Source organism: Pinus tabuliformis, chromosome 4_2 (assembly GCF_031772625.1).
Source record: "Pinus tabuliformis cultivar Carrire ecotype Pingquan chromosome 4_2, CPIR1, whole genome shotgun sequence".
Classification (NCBI taxonomy): domain Eukaryota; kingdom Viridiplantae; phylum Streptophyta; class Pinopsida; order Pinales; family Pinaceae; genus Pinus; species Pinus tabuliformis.
Window position 1 is genome coordinate 258559646 of NC_142304.1, and position 14917 is coordinate 258574562.

Consider the following 14917-nt stretch of genomic DNA (forward strand, 5'->3'; position numbering starts at 1 on the left):
ACTTACAATTTTTCTCTTCATGAATCGTTGACGAGGTTGTAACAATGGGAGGATAGTTTGTTTGGCATGACCCAATTCATTTGCGAACTATAGATGAAGTACGTGACATCTTGAATTGCGTAGGATGGTTGGATTACTTCAAAAGGATTCAAGGGTTTGACAGAGAAATAGCACTAGAATTCATGCATAAATTGAGTGCAAGGATAACGACAGTGAAAAATTTACAAGTTCAAGTTGACGAAAGGCCATAACTAAAGTCACAGGGCTTGTAGTTGAAGGAGAGAAATGGTACGCACTGCACACTTCACTATAGAGTGTATCCAAGATGAAATGGATGAGATCAGCAAGAGAGGTTAAGAACAAGGACTCGTTCGAGTTGCACAATTTCCAATAAGCCCTCTCCAAGGTCCATGCCTATGTCACAATTGTGACGGAAGTGGGAACCAATTAGATGGGGTGCAGGTATCGATGCCCCATGATTTTGTGTCCACGGTCTATTACCATCCTGAATGAGTTATCACAGATAGGTATATGTTGCTGCATCATGATTCTGTTTCTAAATAATGTGAACCCTAGGCCATACTCATAAATGTAGTGAATAAACAAGGGTACGAGCTGTTCTTAACAGGAACCCTGTACAACTGTTGTGGCTGCTTCAGTGGATATGTGTCTTCCGTAAACCAGAGTAGGACCAATTCAAAGCATACCAAAAATTGATGCCAAGATATAAAGACAGAGAAATTCATAACATCAAAAATACTTTAGCTACCTTCAACAGTTTGGATCTCTGCCTTATCTCTGTGTAGATCTAGGTCTGGACTAATGACACCTTTAGAACATACGCTACAAATTTAAGGCACACAAGTATACCAACAAACTCAGAGTTTCAGATATTGTTCCAGAGAATTACCAACTTGAACTAATTTGAACTTCACCTTGTATCAATCTCCAGATTTTCAAATATTCCACAGATGAATCGAATTTTCCATAGGGGTTTATCATTAGCCACAGGTGATCAATATACAATCCTTGATGAATAATGTCAAGGCTGAACTTATTTGATGTCCAATGTTATGTAAACTTCACTGAGTTTGCTTAAATCTTTTGCTGAGGATGCAGGCTCACATATAATTGAGTATTTTATTTTTGGATCACTGCAACAAATCTTCAGATTGTGCTATTTCAGGGTATTTTCACCGAACTACAGAGTTAAATGTGCTCAAAAAGAAATCAAGGCTGTTAGCAAATCCACAGCAGTGACACACACTTCCAAAATTAAATGTCACCAATCATTGTATAACTACAAGGAAGAAACACGTTGTAGTTATACATGCGCTCTAAATAAGTTGCAATCGGTGAAATCATACATGCCCACTGTTCCTGGAAACCCCATACATAGGAGCCCTCTCTATAGGATGTGCTCAGGCTGAGAGTAGAGAGCCAAAAAGATTATATTTTAGAGCGAATATCTTGATCTCAATACGCTGCACCAGATTGCAGAAGAATTCTAGCAAAACGTGGCATAAATTAGAAATTGGTGATTTAACTGAGGCCAAATTTTTAGTAGGATAGGGCCGAATAGTTTCATTGTAGACAAAACTCATGGTGTTAATATTCTCCAACGCTACCTGCAGATATCAAACTGTACCCCAACAAAACCATGTAGAAATCATTCACAACCCAACGAACCCCTTACCAAAAACAAAAACATAAAATCCTTCTCGAATTACTTCAAGGCTGCAGGACTATTACTGTCCTCCTCCACGGGTCTGAGAGGATCAAATGACTTGATTCACTTGGTAGAGATGCTATCCTTTTATAGGGACCGAGTGCGTTCTTGAATACTTCGGGCTACTTCACAAAATGTAGCCGACATGACTCGAGGAGGGAAAGTATTTTTGAGTTCAATTAATTGGAGAGAAAAATATTTTATTTAACACTCAATGTTGGAGCCATAATATTTGAGGTCGACTTCAAATTTGGACCATATATTCTAAATAAATTTGATAATTAATCTTACCCTTCTAACATTTCAAATTGGGACCATTAATTAATTTGATTATTAATTTTATCATCTTTGCCACATTGTTCAACCAATGATATGATGCCACCTCAGCATCATGGGGTTTTGAGCCATAGACTAGGTCTTCAACTTTGACTAAGCATTCCTCTCAAACCATGAAGGCCCACAGGATGCTCCACATACCATTGGAATCAACATGACGAGGAGAATTTGATGACGAGAGTATCCAAGACAAACTATTTGATCTGCATCATCAAAAACTTCAACAATTGCGGGGTGTGTCCATCGTCCAGGAAACCAAACCCTAGCCTAGGGTTTCACCACTACATCCTCTGCATCCACTCATCCATCTATGCAGTGTGTCGAGGACATCAATGACGACATCCTGCACCTGCTTCTTGAACCTCATCTTGCTCTTGCTGCATCTGTTGTTTGACATCAATGACAACATACTCAACTTCTTCTTTAGTCCTATTGACCTAATTTTGTGGTCATTTGTTAGACAATAATAAAATTATCTTATCTTATCTTAATACCAAATATCTTTATGCGGGGATGATGTTTTTCTCCTATCGATTGAAGGTAAACAATGCAATTCCATGACTTTAACCAAACTAGAAATCTAGTTGGCATGATAAGATTGACCCAGGTAGATGTTTCTCGGATATACAATTTGGTCTTATTGTTAAGGTGTGTAGTGGTGTTTAAGTGTGATGGAGTGCTTGAAGGTTTGCAATAGATTGCATTGTGATTCAATCTTAAGTCTCCACTCTTTTGGAATTATCTCTTGAAAGTTTGTAACTAGTGTGAACATCTCTAAAATAACAAATTTGAATGTGTCATTACATTAAGAACATTTAGTGCATCTTTCTTTGCTAGTGTACTTTTTTTTTTATCTTTTGTGTTTTGTGGAATGCTTATATTCGTGCATGGCTTGGTGTCTTTTTGCTAATATAATATGTAGGCTATGGTCCACTGGACCATTCCCCCACCCCCCCCCAAAAAAAAACCCATGTACCTTGCATTCCAGGGTCTTGTGGAACCTTCGGAAATGTCCCAAACTGTTGGGGACTTTATTGGGGACTTGGGGATTCGCTGGCCATCCTCAAGATGTTTTGGGAAGATTTTAGGGATGTTCCAGATAGATTTTAGGGATGTTTTTGCCAGATTTGAGGGATTTTTTGGGTAGATTTCAGGGATAACCCAAGCTTATATCTTCAATTTTGACAATCATGGACATTTATGATTGAACACTATGATCATTTTTCCAATCCATTATATTTTAGGGACGTTCCAGATAGATTTTAGGGATGTTACTTGTTGATTTGAATTGAGGAATTCCAGCCGTGTAAGGAATAATTTATTGACTTTCGAGATACACATAGTCTTGTATTACATCACGATTGATGCGGGGAGAGGTCATCCTGTCGGAGAGCAATGACATTCATGGGAGCAATTTTAATATCAATACCAGAACTGTGTATGCGATAATCTTATCTTGGCGTCTTGTTTGTCAAGTTTTGCAATTGCGTGTGTGGACAACTATCACAATTTGCAAGTTGCAACTAAGGTGCATTGAATATGCTTCGATGTACTTTTATGGTCATTATCATTAATAAAACAAAACAATTACATGAAATATCGTTGACATCCATGTGGGATAATTTAAAATATAATTGAAAGTGCTAAATGGTGTTCTTAAAAATTGTTTATTAATGATATCAATAAAAAAAATAGTGAACAAGTACATGACATATCGTTGACATCCATGTGGGATAATTTAAAATATAATTGAAAGTGCAAAATGGTGTTTTTAGAAGTTGTTTATTTCGATTTCTGTTTAATTAATAATATTTCATCTATATTAAATGTATTATAATTATTAATAATTAAAAAATAAAATAACAATTATTATAATTTCCAAACTTGTGAGAAACACCATTCAATTACTTTTTATTACACTTAATATCTCATAGTACCCACTCATACATAACTTACTCTATATAATTTGGCACATTATTGCATACGTTTTTTTGTTAGTTTACTACATTTTTTTAAAATAATTATTTTAAATATTAAATTACAACCTACTATAAATTGAAATTTAAGAAAAATGATCTTAGCATGCATTATTTGAACAAAATATTGCAGCTTGAAGACTCTTGTATGTGATATGTCTCAGCCCTATTCAAAGTTGTAAAGTGTGTTTTCTGATGATCTCCTTGTTACTAGTGGTAATGCTTCAAAGGACCAGGGCAGTCCTTTGATAGATAAGAAGATGGGGCAAATGAATGGAGAAAAAATGATGGGAATTGAATAAAATCAAGTGGTCAACTGAAGAAGAATGGGGTAAGATGGGGCAAATGAATGGAGAAAAAAAGATGGGAATTGAATAAAATCAAGTGGTCAACTGAAGAAGAATGGGGTAAGATGGGGCAAATGAATGGAGAAAAAAAGATGGGAATTGAATAAAATCAAGTGGTCAACTGAAGAAGAATGGGGTTCATCTAAGGATGGGAATGCTCTTTTTGATGGCAGGTCACATCCATTGCAACAATTTGGATATAACGAACACCCACTCTATGATTTCGTGTTTCTTGGCTCCATGATGAAAATAATGAAGAGAAAATACATGTTAATTTGTTACTTGTGTTATTTGATGCAAGTTTTGTAATGAATGACTGAAAAATACACGATGAGAGAAAAATGCATATTACGCTAATTAAGGAATGTTTTTCACCTGTTGAACTTGTAGTATTGAATTTAACACACTGACACTTTACAACAATGAACTAACAATCTTCATGATGAAAATAGTAATGTGGAAAATTTATTTACATAATGAAAAAGGCAATATGGGATATTCCGATCACGTTCCAAGGCATTTTTTAAAATGTGGATTTGAGAAAAGGTTGTTGTGGAAGGTGTTGTTTGTATATGGGAAATATTTATCTACATAATGAAAAAGGCAATATGGGATATTCCAATCATGTTCCAAGCCATTTTTTAAAATTTGGATGTGAGAAAAGGTTGTTGTGGAAGGTGTTGTTTGTATATGGGAAATTTCCTGATCATGGTATGTAATCCTAATGTTGATAGATATGTCTACTTTAAAATGTGGATGTGAGAAAAGGTTGTTGTGGAAGGTGTTGTTTCTATATGAGAAATTTCCTGATCATTGTGTGTAATTCTAATGTTCATAGATATGTCTACTAAGTGGTTCCAGTTAATGGGACATTGATGTGAGCATTCAATATATTTTTATTCTTTATCAAAGTATTTTTTTTTTTGTATTTGCATAATTCAATTTATGCCTTACGGCGTTCCCTTTGCAACATTTGGTGCAAATGCTAGTTATAGAGTGTATCCAAGATGAAATGGATGAGATCAGCAAGAGAGGTTAAGAACAAGGACTCGTTCGAGTTGCACAATTTCCAATAATCCCTCTCCAAGGTCCATGCCTATGTCACAATTGTGACGGAAGTGGGAACCAATTAGATGGGGTGCAGGTATCGATGCCCCATGATTTTGTGTCCACGGTCTATTACCATCCTGAATGAGTTATCACAGATAGGTATATGTGAGGCCTTTCAAGAAATTAGAGACAAACGTGGATTCAGGTACATAAGAGAGGAAACTTATGAAGCTTACTCTCTTCCTAACTTGCATGTTAATTACTTATTTGCCCGATAAAGGATTTTTGCATGAGGACATGAAAATAGGTTAGTTGAGGGGTAATGTTGAGCCTTATAATTGTTATATATTTCCATTTGAATTCTAAGCTTTGATATTAGTTTCTTGTCTTTTTTCTTCATAATTATAATTCATTGTTTAGTATAGTTCAAGCTTCGGGAAAAATTAGTTCGTTCTCATAATATCACCTTAAATAAAAGTTATTTTATTTATAAAATGAGTTACTAATTCATTGGTTGAATATTGTAACATAAACACGGGTTATGAGGACATGTTGAAGATGGATGGAATCTGACGGTATTCAAGACTATACGTGGAAAATTCAAGTGAGGTTGCCTCTAAACTAAGGAGTTGGTTGCAAACAACATTGTCAATTTAAGATATCGAAATTATCTCAATTAAGAAAGAATGATCTAAAAATAATCAATTCCCAAATTGTTCCTTATTCCAGGCATTTTCTATTGTAATCAATTTATTTGTATTATAAAATAGAGAAATTTTCCCTGCACGGGTAATGGAAAATTGTAATTTTGGAGACATAACAACTCTTGAACTTTGGTTGTAATTACTCTTCAGATAAGTTAATGCAAATACTTTTTGTTTAAGTTGCAGTTTTTATCAGTTACATTGCTGATCTAAGTTTTCCCTCAAAGACATTATGCTCCTGGTGGTTGGGCCCGCTTCCTGGACAAGACTCTATATTTTATCTATATTACTAGTTTACTTATGTTTTGCATTCTTTCAGCAGTGTAATTGGTATTTTCACGATTGGATTAGAAAATAGTTTCTTTTCCAGAAGTACGATAGGATTTCTTGCGTTAATCTTTAATGTCATTTCCTATTATTGATTATAGTTTCCTTATTGTTGTTTCTTTAGTTAGAATTCATGTTCCTTAGGACAGAGTCGTTATTTAGAAAAAAGTATTGGTTTTCTTTATGATTAATTGAATGAGTTAAGATAAGGTTTGAATGGTTTTTATGTTGCTTCTTGATTATAGTTTCTAAACCATAAGTTAATTACGCATTAGACTTCCATTTCCAAAAAATTAATCACTTTAGTACTATAATTAGTTTTGGTTAATGGCAGTTCCCTTGCATAGACTTTGCAGACTGTCTTGGAATAAAAAGATGAACCCCTGGTTCATAAATTAGTGTTTGGTAATTTAATTATTTATTCAAACAATTGATTGTCCCAACAATGGTCTCATTCATGGAAGCGCATGTGCCCACTCATAAGCAAAGCCAAAATTATAGTTAAGTTTCATTCTAGCCTATTCATGGGGAGATCCCCAACATCACATGAATGAGTCAGGCCAACTTGTGGCTACATTGAGGTTGTAGGTCTTGAATTATCTAAAGGGTTTTTTTGTTGATGCTTGTTTCCTTGTGGAGGAATAAGAAGTTGCGTACAACCATTTTAATTTTTAGGATCATGCCACCCTTGGGGATTTTCCATGTTCATTGAGGGTGGAGAGGGCCCTTGAGAAGAAGGGCATACATTATGGAGATGACCAGGTTGTTGGAATATCCTATAAAAAAAGGTTGTATTCTCATAATCCAAGGGCTACAAGTAATCAACCCCTCTCCAACTCAAGAGGATTTTATCAAGTAAACACTTGTTGAGATCAACTTCAACACATATATGAGCAAAGGCTACAATACCCTTTTCCAATCTGTCTGTATTGATCTTAATAAAATGGCCCAGGGCATTACCAACAACGACTAAAATATCTAGGTGCATCAGATGAAGAGGAAAATTAGGAAGTTGAACCCACACAGGAGTAGTCAAAGTTAGAGTAGCCAGGGGATTACAATCAACAAACCATGTTTGAAGGGAAATCCTAGATCAACCCCAAATCCATCGTCCAAGATTTAGCGCCCCTTGTCGATCCTCGAGATTCTTGAAATATACTATAAAGTAGCCTTTTGAGTAAAAGAATATATCTATATTCAGAGACCATCTCTTAGACACTCACTCCTGAAGCGCAAATGTTGTAGACCAAAAGCCATTGAATTGACAGTTAATAACATGCTCCATGTAGTTAGCACTAAGAGAGTCAAATTTGTCATTTTTAAATGCATTAAAAAATTCAACATTCCTAAAGACCATAAGTACACTTGAATTATAAAATTTCTATAATTAATACATAATTATAACTATTTTTGCTAAATTTAAAACTTGGTTTTGGGTAAAATGAATTGGGCTAAGGGGGAAAAGGTAGAATATTTAGACTAAGTTCTTTTGTATTATTAGTATTTTCCTCATTCGGGAATATAGCACTCGCCTTTCGGTCAAATTCCATTGACTATCAATTATCTTGTCAAGTTTTTACAATTTTAACCAAAGTTTCGAGAAAATGTTAAATATTCCTATTTTTTTGTAAATTCCAAAATCATTTTCTAATTTTTGGAAATATTATTTCTAATTTTTAAAAATCATTTTCTAATTTCTGGAAATCTTATTTCTAATTTTCCATTGGCCAAGTAACGCTTGATGTTACATAATTCCCTTGGTCGAGGGCAATTTATTTTGGATATTTGTCAGTGCCTAACAAATCATTTTAAAAGCAAAAAAATTCCAATTTTGTGAGTGGCCATTTCGTCAGTGAGTCCTCTGACAATTTTATTGCTCTAAGAAATGATGCCAGAATTGATGGGGTTGCGAGTCCCTTATGTAAGCAAGGAAGGGGGGATAATTGCTACTATTTTTTTTGGTAGAGAATGGCTATGTGGAGAAATTGTCTGTAGGGGAGTTCGTTAAAGAGCAGGGACTATATTGAGTCAATCTTTCTTCCTCTGCACTCTACATAAGGATAATTTAATATGCAAGGTCAAAGCATGGAAAAAAAAGCCTAATTTTTTTTATATGCAGAGGAAGGAGAAAGGCTCTATCCAATGATGCCAAAACATATAGGGTTGTAGGTCCTTTAGGTAAGCGGGGGAGCGGGTGCGCTCACTGCTACTATCTTATAGTGCGAAGAAAAGGTGTGCAAAAAGTGCGAGAGAAAGGATGTGCAGAGAAATTGTGTGTGAGGGATTTTTTTAAAGAGTAGGGACTATATCAAGTCAAGCTTTCTTTGTTCGCACTCTGCATAAGGCTAATTTAATATGCAAAGTCAAGGCATGGACAAAAAAGGATAATTTTGTGATATGCAAAGGAAGGAGAAAGGTTGTGGGGGAAGTGCGACAGAAAGGGTGTGTGGAGAATTTGGGTGCGGGGGAATCTATTAAGGAGTAGGGACTATATTGAGTCAAGTTTGTTTCCCCCGCAATGCGCATAGAGCTAATTTAGTATGTGGAGTTGAGCCATGGAAAAAAAGGATAATTTTGTGAGTGGTGATTTCATTAGTGAGTGCTTTGACACTATTATGCCTGAGATTCCTATTGCTCTGCCCAATGATGCCAAAACAGATGGGGGTTCTAGGTGATTTACATAAGTGGGCAAGATGAATAAATATTCTTTGAAATATTAATTTAATATGAAATTTCTACAATTTTTTTGTGTGGAGAAAGGGTGTGCAGGAAGTGTGGGAGTAAGGGTGTGCGGAGAAATTGTGTGTGGGGAAATATGTTAAATATAAAGGACTATATCAAGTCAAGCTTTCTTCCTCGACACTTAGCACAAGGCTAATTTAATATGCGGAGTCAAGGCATAGAAAAAAAAGGCTAATTTTGTGATATGCAAAAGAAGCAGAAAGGTTATGGGGGAACTGCGGAGGAAAGGGTGTGCAGAGAAATTGGGTGTGGTGGGGTTTGTTATGGAGCATGGACTAAATCAAGTCAATATTTCTTCCTCCATGGTGTGCATAAAGCTAATTTAGTATGTGAATTCGAGGCATGGGAAAAAAAGTATAATTTTGTGAGTGGTCATTTTGTTTGTTAGTTGTTTGACACTTTTATGTCTGAGACTGATATTGTTCTATCCAATGATGCCAAAGTTGAGTGCGGAGGTGCAGAAGAAGCTTTTAGAGCACTAAAATTAACACTGACATTGACGCTATCACAGTGATTTTTAGTGTGTTTCACTCTTATTTCATTTTAATTTTTTTTCCATCTTAAACTTTTATAGATATAGTTTTGCAGGAGAACAGGTGCATAGATTCATGAATTTGTGCCGGATGAACGATCGTGCAGAGGTAAGGAAGTCGGTGAATCACCTCCGCACTTGGACAAGGATTCTACGAGAATATGTGAGAACATTCAATTTCTTAACTTTAATCAGTTGCATGTTTTGTTTGGTATATGCAAAGTGGTTGGATATAGCAGATTCAAAAGAGACAAGGCAAGTTCTAGAGTGGCAAGACTTTTTTTTAGTTTTCAGGAAACATGTAACACTTATGAGCCAATATGCATAATTAATTAATACTAATAGAAAGTTCCAAGGAGACAGGCAAAATTCTGGAGTACTCACGGAGAACTGTTCAGGAGATGTTGCGGTTGCAACCTATTTTTAAACAAGAGTTTCACAAGGCTATTGAAGACTTTACATTTGATATCGCTGGTCAAGAGTGGAATGTGGGTGCTCTTGTTCACAATTTTTTGCAATATTAAGTGAAGTGTCTTTTTTGTGCAGAAAAAAGGTTGTGTGGAGCAAGGAACATAAACATTGTTCTGCAATGTTTCATATGTCTACATACATTTCTGCATACCTTCCTCTATATACAACATTACATATTAATAAGCGCACATGCGCATTCAAAGCATTCGAGCATACTTTTGAGAACCGAACATCAGACCACTCGCAAACTAATTTTGCTAGAGATATTTTTCATTCCAATATCAAATCAAATGTCTTTGGTTATACTTTATTTTTTATTATTTCAAAATAAAATATTTTGTACATTCAAAATATGCAAATAATTTCTTAAATTAAGTAAAACGACAAATAAAGTGTGAGATTGGAAAATAAATAATGATAATTTCGCATTGCAATTTGCAGAGTGCGAAGGTGCGGAGAAAGCACAATGACACTTTTGTTGTTGGCATAAACTTGTAATTCAATTTATTATTATTATTAGTCTGTCACTCGCGAAGGACTATAACATTCGCCTCGTGGTCAAATTTCGTTGACTATTGATTATTATTATTATTACTACTACTTAGTATATAAAACATATCATGAAATTTTGAAACATAATATGATGATTCTAATTGCTAATTCTTCTATTATTATTATTATTACTATTATGATTAGTCGATGCCTTGGTAGGGACTACAACACTCGCTTCATGGTCAAAGTGTGTTGACTCTCCATTATTTTGCCCATTTTTTTACTTATTATCTAATACATATGTTGAAACTTTAAAAGGTAATGTGACAATTGTAAAAACTAATTTTGGTTACGATGTCCGTAGGAGCATTAGCTAGGTATTTATCATGCATTATTTTAGCATACACGTTGCAGAAACATGTTCGGTTACTTTTCAGGGGAGTTGGTAACAAATATATTTCTTGTACGAGTTTTATGGTGGTTGTTATGGTAATTGCATGGTGTGAGGGATTTCCTATGCAAGCTCATTTCGAACAAATGTGAAAAATGTGTAGCATTTATGTCAGGTAAAAACTGCATGCTTTCTTTTATATGTGATTACTTAGAGAGCTTATACAATATATGTTAAAGACTTGTAGCAATGAGGTGCGAAGTTCAAAAAGTGGATAATATGAGAGTACTAAAAATGTTTATACAATGTACATTACTGTCTTGTAGTTGTTACCTTTGAAATTGTTTTCGTGCTATGAAATTAGAACCTTTTTTCCTCTTATTTCTATATATTTGATCTAACTCATATAGTCGGAGCAGGGAAAATCAACATAAGTAGAAAATATACAGCTATATACAATGGTAACTTTTCTAAGAGGTGAGTTTATGTTCTATTTATTATCATTTGATTATTATTACATTATACAACTATGTGTTCTTTTTTTACAAATAGCAACAAGAAATTCCAGTTTAATTTGTCCTTGAATTAAAATGTGAATTAAATTTGAATTCTATTCTCATAGCAACTTAAACTTAGTTAATTAAGTTTATTAAACTTACTTAACCTAGGAAATTCAAGTTGGAAATCTTTTTTTTCGTCATGTGTATGTTCTCCCTACTTTGTAGGAGTCCATTGTGAGTTGATTGGGAGTTGTAAAATAGAAGACTCGGTTTCATGAGTCAGTTCAGTTAAATTAGTTCTCAAATTGATTGAGAGAACTAATAATGAGTTAACAGTCAGTTGATGCATTAATGCACTCAACTAGTGCTACCCCAATTAACTGAATATTTACTCATCAGCAAATCATGCATGTCAATTCTGAGAAAGACCCAGTTGAGACTAGAGTGCAAGGACAGTGTGCTATTTGTTTTAGATTTGTATGAATTGCACTGATAGTGTATGCATTCAAGAATCGACCCTTGAGGGATTCCGCAGTTTTTGGAGGCTTTATTTCCCTTTAAATACAAGTTATCCTCCATAGGAATTACGCATTGGAATAGAGACTTGGAGAGCTTGGGAAAAGGCTAAGCTTTGGACTTGAGCTTGCTTAAGAGTTGGAGATTGAATCTGTTGAGTGTTGGGATTGTTCTAGAGAGAACAAGCATTGTAATTTCATCTTGATTTTTTGGATTAACACAAAATAGATAGTGGGATTTTAAGTTGTGGCTTTCCCCATATATTTATTGTGTTATGTGCCTTTTATCTTCCTCTATTTATTATTGTTTTCTCGATGTTTATTGGCTTCCGCTATAAAGAGTAGAAGCATATTATTTTCTGTTGCATTAGCTTGTGAATCTATAGGATTTTCTACATGGTATCAGAGCTGAGAACGGTATACTAGAGGAGATTTCAAAGTTTTGAGTTTCTGGGTTACAGGTGAAAGTTGAATTTGCAATACATACTTTAGGATCGTTAGATTGTGTTCCATGGGTTGAGGCTTGAGTATGCCTTGGAAGGCAGCTTGAATTTCATAGCCTAGAGGGACAGGATGGAGGTTGTGCTAGAGGATAATGGTTTGAAGCAATTTTTTGAACAAGCAATTCCTAAGCCAGCAACTACTGATGCACAGAACTTGGCCAAGTGGAAGAAATGTGTGGCGAAGGTAAGGCAGATAATCCTTGAGGGAGTTCAAGATCATATTGTCTCAAGTCTCCGTGGAAAGGAAACCCCGTATGCTATGTGGAAAACATTGACAGACTTGTATCAGAATAGTAGTGATCAAAGGAAGTTTGCACTGAAGGATAAACTTCCTAAAATCAAGATGGAGAAAGGCGAGATGATTCCAAAGTACTTGACCAAGTTCACTCAACGTCGAGATGAACTTGGAAGTGTTGGAATCACAGTTGCCGACGAGGATATGGTGAGTCTTGCTCTTCTTAGACTCCCAAAGGGTTGGCAGAGTTATCAAGACTCTGTCAATGGTCGGGAGAAGCTGCCAGATTGGGAACGACTATGGTCGCATTTGATGCATGATGAGATTAGGAGGAACACCAGGGATGGCTCTTCATCAAAGAATGATGATGAAGAGAATTGTGCCTTAGCGATTAAGGCGAGGAATTGGAAAGGTAAAATTTCCCATTCCAAATCAAATTCTTATCGTAGAGGTAAGAAGAAGGACATGACGAAAGTTAAATGCTTTCATTGTCACAAGATGGGACACTTTGCTACAAATTTTCCATTGAAGAATTCCAAGGAGAAGTCCTCAGGAGGAGCAGCGGGTGAGGCTTTGGCCTCCCAATTTGAATTGGACTTTTCTCTCATTGCATGCATGGTGTATTCAATGATGGGAAGTGCCTAGTACTTAGACAGTGGAGCTTCTTTCCACATGACTGGTGACAAAGAGTTATTTGTGAACTAGAGGAGAAAGATCTCAATATGTATATCGAGATGGGTGATGATGGTAAGTATAGTGTTACTGGTGCGGGCATTATTACTTTTCTGAGGGATCATGCAGCTCCACTCACCTTGAAGAATGTTATGCATGTACCCGGACTATTGAAGAACTTAGTATCTGTTTTCATGCTTGAGGACAAAGGCTATGATGTGATCTTTTCGAAAGGAAAGGCATTCCTTCGACACATAGCCACGGGTCAAGTAAATAAGATAGGGATCTAAGTTCAGAATCTCTATAAGATAGAAGTAGAGGATTGTGTTGCTTTGAGTTCAAAAGCGGAAAAGATGTTGAGCCGAGACGTTGGTGAGTTGTGGCACAAGTGATTTGGCCACTTTCATCATGGGGCTTTGAAGATATTACAGCAAATCTCTACTGGTCTTCCCAAAGGTATGCTTGAGCAAGTTGATACACGCAATGGTTATACATTGGGAAAATACACCGAGCCTTTCTTTGGATACAGAGACATTCGAGTAGAGTCTATTCTGGAGAGAGTCCATTTAGATGTGTGCGGACCATTCTCGATGGCATCCACGGCCAAACACAAGTATTATGTTATACTTTTTGATGACTATTCTCGTAAATGTGGGGTATTTTTTATGCAGAAAAAGTACCAAACTTTCACAAAATTTTGTGAGTTCAAAGAATTGGTAGAGAAAGATTCTGGAAAGAAGGTTAAATCTCTACAGAGTGATAACGGTGGTGAGTATGTCTCAAATCAGTTTAAGAACTTTTGTGCAGCAAAAGGGATTAAACGAGAGTTGACAGCACCCCATAACCCTCAACAGAATGGGGTTTCTAAGAGGAAGAATAGGATCATAGTAGGGGTTGCAAGAGCGATGTTGCATGATTAGGGCCTACCACTAAACTTGTGGGTTGACACATGCAACATAATGGTTTATGTTCATAACTGTAGCCCACAACGGATACTTGAGATGAAGACACCAAAGGAGGCATATTCCATAAGAGGCCAGATGTTGGTCACTTCAGGATTTTTGGGTCATCAGTTTATTTCCATGTGACCAAAGATGCACAGAAGAAGCTGAGCCAATAGCAGAGTTGGGGATCTTTGTGGGGTATATTGATACACCCCACAACTATCGAGTGTACATGTCGACTAGTCAGATGACAGTGTTCACAAGGATATCAGTTTCGATGGAGAAGGCCATGCAATTATCCCTTATGAGGGAGCTTGAGCTACGGGCAGATGAGGAGCTTTTAGCTTCTAAGGTTGAAGGACCTCAGATTGATGTGGAGCAGGCACATGCATAGGTTGAGAGAGTGGAGACATCCACTCAAGCAGAGTCTTTTAGAGAGGGAAGAAAGCAC